We start from the raw sequence: 14,875 nt of genomic DNA, 5'->3' as shown, positions 1-14,875 counted from the left end.
TATCAAATGTTTGATCGTTGGTTCTATCAACTCGTGCTCTTGAACAAATATACTGGAAAAATCTGAAGGGTTATGTACAAGACACGACCGCCCAACGTAAACTACGTAGAACAGTCTGGTTCATTGAGGAATGTAGTCATATTTTAAGATAATTCATTCGATTACTCATGTCACTGGTTTAGAGCAAAATTACCATAACTTAAAATATAAAAAAAAACCCAGATTAATCCACCTAGCGTTGGTGGTGCCTTTCTCGCATTTAGTTAAGACACCAACCTTATATGGGGTTTTTATGGTCCGATGTATCATTTTCTTCATAACTTTGAAACGCAATGACCGATCGTTATAAAAATCAATAGTGATCAACAAGGCTTTGTCCCCTGTCGAATGAAACTTGTTGCGAGAAAATCGGTTAAGGATTACTATACGAAAAGTTGCCTAATGTTTTTTATAGCTTTTGTGCATACACACACATACACACATACATACACACGGACAGACAGTCTATTGGTATGTAATACTATGGGTCTTAGAGGCTTCTATAAAAAGTTCGTTTTCGGAGTGAAATGATAGCCTTTCGGTACAACTTAGTTGTACGAGAAAGGCAAAAATGTTGGATACCGTAGTCAGGGGTGAAGTCCGAGCCCTCACCGACAGTCTGGAGGTCGGATAACAAAATCGTTCAAAAAGGTCACTTATAATTCAGTTTTATTGTTCTCAGATACAATAAATCTTTTCTACAAGCATTCTATGTAGTTGAAACAGTGACGCATTCTCACCCCCATTTGACCCGTTGTATCCCCGACGACGGTACGATAACATAAAATTTTAACTTCAAAACCCCAAGTGGTAATAATGCTTTTCGCAATTCCAACTGTTGCATTCGACTTAGAGTAAAATTAGTAGGGATTCAGTTTCATTCCAAATTTTCGCCCACTATTCTAGTTTATTTGTAGTAATATATAGGTGGATATAGTGGAGTATGTTTATTAAATAATACTATTCTGAAATAAAAATAACTCACTAGCGTTACATGGTTATGATATCCCAAGCAGCACACGTTGAGCCAATCTTGTTGAAGTAACCATATTGTAAGAGAATTCGGGCATATATAAGTTACTGTGATCGATGTGCAATATGTTTGTTGCTGGGGGTGTATACTGGTGAGTGCGTGTACCACGATTTAGCGATTTTACGACAGACAGAAGAATCTCTGCTCTGGCTACGGACAAACAGGTACCTCTGCCCAATGGTAGTCAGAGCATCGAGTCATCACTGGTGGAAGAATACGAGCCTTGGACCTTTTGCAGAATCTCAGCCTTCTGTTATTTGGAGTGACCAGGAATAGTTGGCAGAGAAGGGATAGTCGTATTGTTGAGTCCGACAAAGAAGCGCGAGTCGATAAAACCCGGTTGCGCCAACTAGAAATCAACAAATGCTAGCCATGTACCGTTTTGACTCAAATTCCGAACATGACTCATATTTCGAACTTTAGCTTTTAAAAGCCCATTTTAACTTTATTCGTGTAATTTTCTCCACTGCAGTTTGAATTTGTTTGTTATCTTGATCCTCAGTGCGGAAAACCAATGACAGTTTTAGTTTTAGGGCGCTAAAACGTCAGTGTTCGGAATATGAGTCAAACCAAGCCATTCGGTTGAGATGCGCCAGAGTAGTAAACGCTGCTCTGGCCCTACTTTTAGTGGCAAACTGGTGCGAAGCACCGCACAAAAAGAAGAGCCCAAAAACCAACTACACTGAACGACGGCCGAATGAGACTCACGTTGCAAACAGGAAAAAGAGGTGCTGCCAAAATGGTCCAATACCCTACTTTAACGTTGATAATCAAATGTTACAATATAACTGAAAAATTGGTGGAGAGTTTCCGAGTCGATTGATATATAAATCTCAAAAGTCCATTGAAAGATGAATGCTCTATTAACGTTCAAAATCTTACATGATTTCGTGACGGTGTCGGATTTGGAAATTTTCATTTGTCACCCTGTATCAGAGTCTTCCCCTTAGACGTAGTTTACGTCAAAAGCACTTAGTTTCCAAGATGGCCGATTTTGACTTTGTTGTATAATCACCTGAAGATAGGAAGTGGGCTACGAAATGGTGAGTTGACATCTGGGAAGGGGCGACAAAAATAGCGCTGGTCGTCTTCTTCTTATTCGCATTACATCCCCCACTAGGACATTGCCGCATTGCAGATTAGTATTCATTAAATACTTCTACATTTATTAACTGCGAGGTTTCTGAGCCAAATTATCTTTTTTGCCTTCGTACATCATGAGGTTGACACTCAGAGCATGAGAATCAGATGAGCGTTGTGGAGTAATATCGACTTTTTGGTCATCGACAAAGAAGAAAGCATGAGTATTGGAACTTGTTAGGACAAGATGCCCTCCTTATCCATGCGGTAAAATGCGCGGCTACAAAGCAGTGTCCTCAGAAAATTTGAGCTGATTTGGGTGCAAACAGATTTAGAACAAGCCGTTTCAAGTTTACATGGAAAATAGTACGGAGAAAATAAATTTTTCATTATACTAATAATAGCGCCTCCCCACTAAGCGTAGGCGAAGAGAAAACATACAAAGCTGAAAGGAACATTCAAGAGCTTTCGCTCAACGAAAACCGGATCTTAATTAGTCGTTCCAATAATTAGTATTCTAATTTAATATTTATCGTAGTTTTCTGTAGCTAATCGCAATACTACTCAGCAGGCAACATTGCTGCTCCTGGCGTGAAATATAGCAGACACAAATTCAGGCTACTATGTTGCAATGCACGTTTCAGTGATGCGTTCAGAGAAGTTTAATGATCATAACTAAAGTTTCGCAATTTGTTTCAAAATCAATTAGGGTAAAAGTTCCGATATTCGTGGGTGCTCCTATAGTTGCGGTAATGTATTCATTCATTTATTTAGTCTACATCTAAACAGATAACACTGAATCAAAAATTTGACGCCACAATACACGGTTCGAGGCCGCATCTCTCCATCCTCGAATAAGCCCCACGCTCGCCAAGTCGTTTTGCACCTGGTCTGCCCATCTCGCTCGCTGCGTACCACGCCGTCTCGTACGTGCCGGGTCGGAAGCGAACACCATCTTTGCAGGGTTGCTGTCCACGAGGCCACGGCCCAACACCCCCCTCCCCCCACCCCCCCTTAAATCCGGCCCTGGTAGCAACCCACATTGTTGATCAATAAAGTGAACTGTCACGGCAACAGCTCATGAATACACTCGAAATCGGTAAATAAACCTCAAATGCCTTATTCTTCACTCAGTTCACTCAGTTAAGGGTTGCGTACTTAGTTGGTACTGTAGGCTGGGCACTGTTGTCCCTCTGACATCAGCTAGAGTGAGAGGGTGCAACCTGGGAGCATGTCTAGGATGCGTTGGGGTTTGACAGTATGTATCCGCAAACTATCAAACCGATTGTGTGTGGCTCAAAGCGCACTAGCATAGTCCTGGAATGGGGGGACTTTAATCATATCTACATGAGCGTCTGTTTCTCATGTTAAACGTGGCCCAAATCAGCTTCTGACCCGTAGCGGGCGGCTGAACAAGAAATGCGATATCACGTCAGCTATTCCTAAGATGGCAGCTCCATCACGGGGCTAGGGATTGCAGCCCTGGCGGCATACCGAAAAACCACCAATCAACCCCGAAAAATACAGGACTGAACAATCGGCAACGGACACGACAATTTTCTTCGAAAACTGATTGGAAACTCGGTACTTGGAACGTTGGGACCCTGATGGAACCTGCACGAATTGCCCTACTTACTCGAAAGCTGCAAAAGGTGAAGATGGGGGTTGCAGCACTTTATGGTCACTCCTTTCGGAATCCAATTTTCAAAGTACTCGCGTTTTCAAGGGCACACATTCGATACGGAAGCAACGCACAGCTGCCATTTTTATTTTTCAGCTTTGCTGCATCGCAGCATGCGTGAAACAATAAAAATGACAGTTGTACATTGCTTCCGTATCGAATGGTGTGCCCTTGAAAACGCGAGTACTTTGAAAATTGGATTCCGTCAGGAGTGACCTTATGAGGTCCGATGGCGAGGAACAGTAGAACAAGAATTCCGCGCAGTTGAGCCAATTGCGGGTACCTCATTCAAGTATCACATCTATTACAGTAGCGGCAAGAGAGCGAAGCTCGGAGTTGTAGTGCTTGGTAAGCGTCGAATCATTTGCAGTTGGGGAAATTCTTCAACTACAGCTTGACCAATGCATATGCACCAACCAATGACAAGTCCGATGATGTGAAGGACGAGTTCTATGAGCATCTAGACAAGACCTACGGAGAATGCTCAAAACATGACGTGAAACTCATCATCGATGACGCAAACGCACAGGTCGGAAGGGAAGAGTTCTTTCGCCCATTCAGTAACATTTGAAGTTTTATTCCGCTCTAGGAATGGTTTTCAAGATCAAATTATAAGATCTAACAATAACACCCACTATTAAACGGCAACCTTCTGATCACAACTATAAGAGTAAGATATAACCAAGTGGCTCTCTCTAGATAACCACTATAAAGCTATTATAAGAGTATTCAGGCGAGCTCGCCCAGCTCTACGGCGAACCCAGTATCCAGAAGGTAGCTAAAGCCGGAAGGGTACGATGGGCAGGACATGTTGCAAGAATGCCGGACAGCAACCCTGCAAAGATGGTGTTCGCTTCCGATCCGACAGGTACGAGACGGCGTGGAGCGCAGCGAGCGAGATGGGCAGACCAGGTGCACAACGACTAAGCGAGCGTGGGGCGTATTCGAGGATGGAGATATGCGGCTATGCGGTCTCGAACCGTGTATTGTGGCGTCAAATTGTTGATTCAGTGTTATCTGTTTAGATGTAGACTAAATAAAAGAAAGAAAAGAAAGAGAATTTGGGCATCCTTTTTAAACTGCCACTAAAAAAGGGGAATTTGACTACGACAGCTGTCGTCGATCGGTATATAAAACTATGGGTCTCCGGGCCTTCTATAAAAAGTTCTTTTTGGAGAAATCGCGTAACCTTTCGGTACAACTTTGTTGTACGAGAAAGGCAATACATTGATGATGCAAATCAATCTTGTATTGTTTTAAATTTATATTTCGATCAAAATTAGGCGCACGTTGAATTTTATGCTGAAAGCTAGTAAAAAAAATAAGATTGAACACCATGCGCTTCGAAAATATTGTAGTTTTGGGCGTTCAAGTAAATTAATTATAACAATAATATCATAAAACTCCACTGATCCCATCGATATTAATATTTATATTATACTAGCAAAAGAAACCCAGCTTTGCCCGGGTGTTGCAAATGTCACAATGAACTATTTGCAGCACCGCACTCTAGATTAATTTTCGTGCGTTTGTTTTGTTTTCCTCAACAGCTGACCCAAAATTGTATTTTAATGATTTTTTACGATTCCCCGTTAAATTCTTCAACTTTTTGTATATACAAACCTTGCGGATCCCAAAACGAATCGATTAGGGAAAAAATCTTGCAAATCGGTCAACCCGTTCGCGAGTTAAATCGTCAGGAAGGAAAACTCAACTCATTTTTATTATATAGAAAGATTTATATGCAAATAATGAGTTTCAATGATAAATTTCACTAAATAGACTTGAATTCTCTATTTTTAATATAAATATCATAAATTTCTTCAAGAAAAATCATGCTCTTATTAAAAACCGTTTAAAACTCTTTGCAATACAAATATTATTATTGGGGTAATTTATTTGACCTCATTACGACCAAAAATTATAGCTTTGATCGAGCTTTAAAAATAAGAATTACCATGCTCCTTATCACAACCGTAGAGTGGCTCATAATTAGATAAATGACGTTTAGAGCTTTTTCAATATGCTGAGGTTTATTGATAGCAATAAGAGCGACAATAAGACTGAGCAACTAGCATGGTTATTGCTATTATAAATCCGCTATAAGAATTGAATAAATTCAAGAAGCATGGAGTTTGTTACTTGGTTTTGGAAAAGAGAGCCTCCACGCAATTATTGATGACAACGGTCTGAGGCTAGTCAATTTTTCCGGAGCCAGAGGAATGACTATCTGTAGCACCTATTTTGCACGCAAGCATCACCGGTTATAGGCGTGATCGTGAGAGAACCATGCGGCTGAACATACAGCGACTGTCGAGTGAGGGCGTTGCGGAGCAATTCGTTCATAAGTTCGACGAAAGAAACGAAGGACTCCAAACTGGAGAAATTTTGAACGTATTGTGGCAACAAGTCCAGTTCAACAGAGGTACTTGGTACCACACGAGTAAGTCAACGGAAAGGTTGATTTGATGTGGAGGGCCAAAGAGCGACAGATAAGAAAAACCATCGCATCTCCTTCCGACAGCTCTGTCGTATGACAGTTTGCATGATCAGCTCATTTCGAGTCGAGATGCGCAATGTCACCCTAGACCAGGAAACACATGCTACACGGCAAAATAGAGAACGATATAAAGAGCTAAGGACAGCTGAGAAAAAACTGCACCGGCGTAAGTAACAAGGGTACGATGAAAAAGTACTCTCGGAAGCAGAGGGAAGCTTTCCAGAAACGACGAACGGAAAAACGATCAACAACATGCGCACGAAAAGCGCACTTGCGCCAGTCATGATAAGTAACGGCTCTGGAAATCTGTTGACCGACCGAGCAGGGGTGGTAGAAGGAGTACTTTGAGTTATTGTTGAATAGACAATCGGACAGAGAGGGCACAAACAGAACAGGATTGCGTATGATTGATAAGCAGTGGAGCCACCAACGCTAGACGAAGTGACTGTTCGAGAGCTGAAGTAGACCTGTGCGCCGAAGTATTTGTGAACGGCGGCGGCGTAAGGCCATTTTTACACCGGCGGCGGCGGCGTCGGTGGCGTCACGCCGCAAGCAATGTTCGGCGGCGGCGGCGGCGGCGTGATTCGGCGTGAAGAATTTTTAGCTGAGTAAAAAAGTTTCACGCAGCCATATGATGCTCTTTATTATTTTTATGTACAATTACTAGCTACAGTCAGACTGATGAAGCGAGCCGAGTCCTCTCTGGAGTGGCTTCAGCCATCTCCAGCTCCTAGGGAATGTGATATGGTCGGTGGAGAGAAGAACAAGCACCACATTACTCATCCCCTATGAGAAAATAAATGATTTACTATTTTAATCATTTATTTTTTCGGATTAGCTGCTTCTTCAGCTAGGAATTAATGACTAGGTGAATAATGGTAAATCAAATTAGCAGATTGGTTATTTTACAGATCCTGCACTACAAAGGCACCTCTCAAGGCACGGCAGTGAACAAAGGGTTGTAATAACGACTTCGTCTCGAGAAGGATCATTACACCCTGCAAAACACCTAGAGTAAATACAAAAAAAACAATTAATTCAATTAAAGGCACCTCGCCAAGTTAATCCGTCGCTGATAATTGGATGCGCTGCTGCTGGACGATGTGGACGATGTCCTGCGAACTGCTCAACGCATCCCACCGCTGCCACCAATGAAGCGAGCCAAGTCCTCTCTGGAGTGGCCTCAGCCATCTCCAGCTCCTAGGGAATGTGATATGGTCACCACACTAATGAGGTGAACATCCTAATAGGTGTAGCTTATATGTCCACAGCAAAAGTTTACATCACATCCTCCACTAGGATATAGTCGCTTCACAGCACATAAGTTCATTGGGAAGTAATTTGGATACTAATCCAGAAATTCGTTTGGAAATTCCTTAAGATATTCCTCAGAAAATTCGAAAAAGGAATTTCCCTGATGAATTTCTTCAGAACTTCCTCTAAGAATTCCCTTAAAAATTTATTTGGGTATTTCTTCTTCTGAATTTTAAATAAAGGATTTTTTAGTGGATGTCCCAAACAAATAGCTATTGGAATTTAAATAGAAATTCCTATATTTATCTAAGAATTTCTTCTAAAATCTAGAGAGTAGTGAACAAACAAACTCAGTTTTGACTCTAGAAACAAGACTACATGCCAAGAAAAACTCCCAAAATATAAGAATTCCTTGAAATTTACTGCAGGAGTTCCTTCGAAAATTTCCACAGATTTTTTCGTAAATACCTTAAATAATTCCCTAGAAAATATATTCAGAAATAAGTTCGGTAAAACATCAAGAAACTCATTCTAATATACCTTCAAAAATTCTGTTAGGAATTCCATCGGGAATTTCTCTAGGAATTCCTTCAAAAAACGTCCACAAATGAAACCAGCTTTTTCTTTGAAATTTCCCTTAGGGGTTGCTTCGGAACTTCTTAGGATCTTAGGAATTATCTTAAGGAACTCTTCTGGAAATTCTTATAAAAATTCTTCTAAGATTGATTTTGACAATTCCATCAGGAATTCCTTCAGAAATTCTTTTTGGAATTGGAAATAAAAATTTCTACCAATGAAGATGGGTACACTTTCCCACAGTTGTAATGGATTTGACGCACCTTCCTCAAAGAAGCCAGCCCTCGAAAACCTCAAAAAGGATTGCGAATCTATTTATCAGTCTGTTGGATTACACTGTTGAAAGGAGATTCCGATGGCTTCGCGTAAGTGTCTCTGCTTACGGGTCTGCCGCCTCCGTTTTTTGCCCTTCATACAGCAGTGCATTGAAAGCAGAATGGTATTTGAATTCGATAGTAATTTTGGGTGGAGCCGCATGCAGAGCAAGACTCAAGCCAGAATGATGGATAACTGTACATACACACATACTTTTGTTAAATTCCTTCGGAAATTATTTTAACAATTCCTCTGAAACTTTTCCAGGTATTCCATAAGGCATTCCATTCCCTTGGAAATTCTTCTAGTAATTCTACATTTCCTTCCAAAATTCTAGAACAAATTTTCAGATGTCAGATATAATTTCCAAAGGAATTACCGATATTCCTAAATTCCTTCAAAATGTTTTTTGGACATTCCTTCTGAATTTTCTCCAGGGATTCCTCCAGAAAATCCTCCAAAAAATACTACGAAGATAGATCCAGAAATTCCTCAAGACTCTAAGCAATTTCTTTAGGTTCATTCCTTCAGAACTTTTCCAAGACTTCCTTCGGAAAACATTTCAAGTAAACCCACAGATTTATTTGAGTATTGTTTTTCAAAATACAGTATTGCGTATTTATTTATTAGTCTGTGGGATTACACTGTTGAAAGTAAATTCTCTCTATCCCTCGTGCTTCGCGTAAGTGTCTCTACTCTGCCTCAGATATTCATCTAGTATTTCCTTCGGAATTCTCTCCGCTATTTGCTTCCAAAATTCTAGGATGAAATTTCGAATTCTCCGTACGAATTCCTAGAACAATTTCCAAGAGAACTCCTAAAGAAATTCCCGACATTCTTAAATTTCTTTAAGAATTTTGTTGGACATTTTTCCTTCCAGAATTTTCTCCTGGGATTCCATCAGGAAATCATTCAGAAATTACTACGGGGATGAATCCAAAAAATCCTCAAAACTCTAAGCATTTTCTTCAATTCTTCAAGCTGCGTAGCCGATACTTCGTAACAAAAAACGTTCCTGACAGGGACATACTTCGTGATTTCGAGTTGGAATATAAAGCTACCCACGAAAACTATGTGCACAACGTTCAAGCTTCTGTGAAGGAGAATCATTCCCGTTTCTGGAACTATCCCCAGTTTGGTGAAATTTAATGAAACTACTTCAAGATCAAGCAATGAAGCAGGTAACCTTTCGAAAGTATAAAGTATTTCCGTATAGCATCTCCTGTCCGTCGCCAGAATTGTTTTGGTCAAATACCTTCCTACAACATCAGCTTACCATGCTTTCAGTTTTCTCCTGATGAGATTCGAACAGCTCTGGATGATCTTGACACATCTAAAGGTCCAGGAACAGACCATCTTCCTCCTGCATTTTTTAAGAATTGCGCCGCCACGTTAGCAACCCCAATTGCTGCAGTGTTCAACCGCTCGCTCCAAGACAGAGTGTTTCCATTTGCTTGGAAAACCGCGTCCATAATACCGATCCATAAATCTGGAAGCCGAAATTGCGTCACTAACTATCGGGGAATATCCATCCTCTGCTGTTTAAGCAAGGTTTTTGAAAAGCTGATCCACGCAAGATTGTATAGAGCCGCTGCACCGATTATCTCGAGCTGCCAGCATGGATTTATGAAAACCGCTCAACAACAACAAACTTGATGTGTTACGTGTCAAACATATCTCGAGAGCTTGAAGCCAAGCGACAAGTTGATTCCATATATGTCGATTTTGCAAAAGCTTTCGACACTGTACCCTATGATACTATTATCGACAAACTGAATCACATAGGATTTCCAGCGTGGATCACAGAATGGCTGCACTCTTACCTATCTGGTCGCAAGGCTTTTGTGACGGTGAACTGCAGGCGCTCCAATATCTTTTCAATGACATCCTCTAATATTTGTCATCTACGTTAACGACCTCGGTTTAGTGATTTCATCAAGCAAGATTTCATATGCTGACGACCTGAAGTTTTCCGCGTAATTGCATCTCGTGCTGATTGTGCTGTTATTCAGGACGACATTAATCGTTTGCTTGTTTGGTGTGGCGACAACGGCATGCGCGTAAACAGTAAAAAATGCAAGGTCATAACTTTCACACGTTCCGCCAACGCTATCCTGCAACATTATTCCATTGGACCGGACGACTTGGAACGCGCCAGCTCTATTTGTGACCTAGGAGTAACCATCGATGCGAAGTTGAGATTTAACGAACACATCAGCATCATAACATCTAAGGCATACACTGTGCTGGGATTTATCCGTCGCACTGAGGAGTATTTCAGCCCAAATCCTGGCCAAAAGTCAAAAACAAAAATTTTGGATATTTCCATATTATTTTTCGTTTTTGAACTCTCAAATAGTAATACTAATTTGCCAAGGGATTTTTGAAACAATATTGTTTACTTGTAAGCAATGCCGACTGTCAAAACTTCACCATAATTTCAATGCTAGTTTAGTATCAATTGTGCATAAAAAAATGTTAACGTTTTTTCGTGTTTTTCTTGGTTATTAGTGATTTTGAAGATGAAAATCAATATAGGTATCAATGATGAGAGTATGTAAAACGTTTTCAAGCATGTTTCGATTTGAAACCGTTTTTAGGTGATCCATAATCATGAAATCATTTGCTAGCTTTTTTCTACCTTTTTTACAATAATATGTTTTACAAAATAAAACTTTTAATTAGGTTCCAAACTCGTCCAAGCAACAAAATTTTCAGCGTTGGAAAGATTGGAGTTTCCCTAAAAAGCTCCACAAAACACATTTCACGCATCCTCACGCAATCGTGATTTATTTGTATTTTAATAAAGTGAAGTTTGCTAAAAAGCTAGTCAAAAAGATAAATAATCTTGGTTTTGAGCCACAAAGCACACATAAATTATGTTTTGCTTCCAAAAAAGAGTGAGGCCAAAATTTTTTGTAAGTAATGATAATCAAAGAATGAAAAATAGCATAAGAAAGATCATACTAAATGACGGATCCAGAGGTGGGCACCACTCGTCGCAAGCACGCTGTAGTTCTCAAAGGCAGCGTTCTTGCGCCAAATGATGCTCTATAAAATAACAATAAATGACACCGCCAGTGGTCATACTGCACTGCTATGAATGCAAAAAGCATAAATACGAAAAAATACACTTTGCTGTGCATATTTAATGCATTTACAGACAATAAAATGATTGACATAGTTTTGGCCATGCTTTTACTCTGCGTACTGCTATGTGCGTCGTCATGCTGCCTGCTTCAGCGATGTTTACTGTATAAAAACACTGTTCTGCTCATTGGTACGGAGCATTTTAGAATACGCTTCATCAGTTTGGTCCCCATGTTACCTGATCCATACGCTGGCGCTCGAAAGAATTCAGAAAACTTTCATTAGGTTTGCTTTAAGACAGCTACCTTGGAACGAACCATTTTACCTCCCGAGCTATCCAAGTCGTTGCAAGCTGATCGACTTGGAAACGCTTTCCGCCAGGCAAATGCAGAGATTGTTTATCTTCGACCTCCTAACAGGGAATCTGGATTGTTCCAAGCTATTGGAGCTCGTACGTTGGAATGTTCTCTCACGCAGATTGCCAAACTCGCCTTTATTTGTGATCCCTTTTCACAGAACAAATCTTTGGCTACAATAATTGTTTTGATTTGTGTTTGCGTTCTTTTAACGATGTTTGTAACAAGTTCGATTTTATTCTGTCCAAAAATGTGTTTAGTGCTATGATTAGAGAATTAGAATAATTTAGCTATTAAGGAAGCAATCTGTGCGACATGGTCGAAGATGGTGTACTAATAAATAAAATAAATAAATTATTCCTTCAGAACTTCCTACAGGATGTCCTTTGGACATTATTTAAGGAAAATCAAGAAATTTCTTTGAGCATTCTTATCAAAATAAATAAAACCCGTTTTTTTTTTCAGAGCAATTCTAGCTATTTAAGTACAAGGAGGAGTGAAGGAAATGTTCAATTTGATGCGCCACGTGTCCCATCGTGCTCCAGCTCCAGAAGCCAAGTTACCATTTTTGCATTCGCATCTCACGAGGCTATTATAATGATAGATGCAAACACACAACATACTGTGATTTTTGTGTTGGCCAATCATCGGCGTGAAGTACGAAATTCGGCGGCGTGGAGCCACCCGGCGTATGGCGCGCCGCCGACACCTTGACCGGCGTCGGCGTACGTCAATAAGTGTCGGCGGCGGCGGCGTGGCGCGGCGGCGCACAGGTCTAAGCTGAAGATCGGCAAGGCAGCTGGGAAGGACGGAATCCCGGCCGAGCTTCTAAAAGTTGAGAGTGACCGGCTGGACGAAAAAATCCACCAAGTGATTGAAGTGATTTGGGCTGGAGAAGAAATACCTTCGAGCTGGCTTAATGGCCGTCCTATCTGCATGAAATACAGACTCGATTGTATTAATTATCTTGAGCTTGAGCTGCTGATAGTAGTTGCTACTCCATTATGACCAGATCAGCTATTCTTGCACAGAGAACCAACAGATGTTTGCTTGGGAGTAGCACTCATCTTCAATATACAAGAACTGGTATCTTATTTGTTAGGTCACACTGGTGCCTGCCACGTGTAAGTCAATGTAGGGAAGGGGAAGGAAATGATGGTGCAATCACTCGCCCACTGCAAGCCGAATATACCTCTGCACTTGCCACGAGTTCAAGCGGAATTTTATTGGAATTTTTGGGTGAGTTTGATGACGGGCAGTGGTTCGTCTTGGTTAACGAGTTGCCCAGCTCATGTGATAGGGAATTGATGGAATTCTAGTTGGATATAGGAAACAAGATTTTCCGCTCATTTCTAATTCAAGCAGTTACTACTAGAATAGTCAATTTAAAGGTATGGGAATAAAATGGAACGGTATGGAAGTCCATTTGCTGTTCTAGTGATTGCTAGAACAAGAGAAATATAGAGAAAGATACAAAGTAGGAAGAAAGGGACGAGCCTGGGATTGAACCCATGACCTCCTGCGTATGAGGCAGAAGCGATAGTTATATGACTACCAAGCTCGTCAGACTCGATTGTGCTGATTATCGAGGTATAATACTCCTCAACACCACCTACAAGGTAATCTCCCGAATTCTGTTTAGCAGACTGCGTCTGTATGCGGAGAGCTTTGTTGGTGAATATTGAGGCGGTTTTCGAGAAGGTCGATAAACAACGGACCAGATGTTTACTCTTCGACAAACCCTTGATAAAATCCTGGAATCCAACTTACGGACTCAGTGAAACGGAACGCACTGTGGCATATAATGCTAGAACATGGCATTCCGGCAAAGCTCATTAGGCAGATTCGTACAACGCTGATTGGATCCAAATCAAGCGTCAGAATATCTGGAGAGACATCCGATTCGTTCGTGACGTAAGATGGATTGAAGAAGGACGATGCGCTTTCAAATCTGCTATTCAACATAGCTCTTGAAGGCGCAAATCGAAGATCTGCTGTGCAAAGAAACTGCTCCTTTGTTTTGCGTATGACATCGACATCATTGGTGTAGATCGCAGAGCAGTGGAAAAGGCTTTCGTGCTTTTTAAACGGGAGACTGAAAGAATAGGACTGATCATAAACTCTGTCAAAACTAAGTACTTGATGGCTGGCAGACAACGTTACAGTTCAAACGGTGTTGGTCCCGAGGCGGAAATGGATGAAGTGCGATTTAAGGTTGTTGACGAATTCATATATCGACGTGCCGCAAGGTGAAAATACGTGTTCAGGCTGTAAGTAGCACTTTCTATGGTTTGCGTAGTCAGTTAAATCGCAGCCTACAGGCAAGGACAAAACTAGCTGTCTAGCTTTATCGTCCTGTACGTCCATGATGCATGAACGTTAAAAGATGCAGACTACTGAATTCTCGGAGTGTTTGAGCGGAAAACATACCCAGGTAATCAGTAAGCATTATATAAAGCATTTAAGTGGCATTATATGCGCCTTTACTGCAAAACATTAAATGCCAATAAGCCCTATAGTCGCCTTTAATGCTTAAATGCTCAATCCTACTTTAGCATCCGGAATGCTGAATAAATGCTTAATTTTAAAAACAAGAAAACAGGTTTTTTTTAATGGCATTTTTTTCTAATTTGTTTATTACATACTTTTTTTTCATATTATATCGTTATTGTTTTCTCATATTTGAAATGGAACATAATTTTTACTTTCTTCGAGCGGGATTCGAGAACTAGCGGCTCTTGCCACTCGACGCTGTAGTTGTCATCGCCCTTATCAGCTGGCCCATAAGAGAGAGATGGTAGTGGGAATAATTTTTCCCAACATAAACAACACGCCCCTTCAGGAATATTGAAACTTAATTAAACTTATCTCAGAATGCAACCACTACAAACGTCATACCCAGGTGCAATGAAACAGCTACAGTAGTGCTGCTCTAATGCATCCATCGAAAA

The 14,875-nt window shown here is 40.8% G+C and overlaps 1 protein-coding gene across 1 annotated transcript in view; it reads right to left on the bottom strand.

The window, feature by feature from the left end:
- LOC134210006 (uncharacterized) overlaps positions 1-14,875 on the bottom strand; it is a 46,991-nt gene that overhangs the window by 21,777 nt on the left and 10,339 nt on the right. The gene's annotated exons all lie outside the window — the stretch shown is intronic.

This window comes from Armigeres subalbatus, chromosome 2 (genome assembly GCF_024139115.2).
Source record: "Armigeres subalbatus isolate Guangzhou_Male chromosome 2, GZ_Asu_2, whole genome shotgun sequence".
Lineage (NCBI taxonomy): Eukaryota > Metazoa > Arthropoda > Insecta > Diptera > Culicidae > Armigeres > Armigeres subalbatus.
Note: the sequence above shows the minus strand (reverse complement) of the source record. Positions and strands in the feature narration are given on the sequence as shown.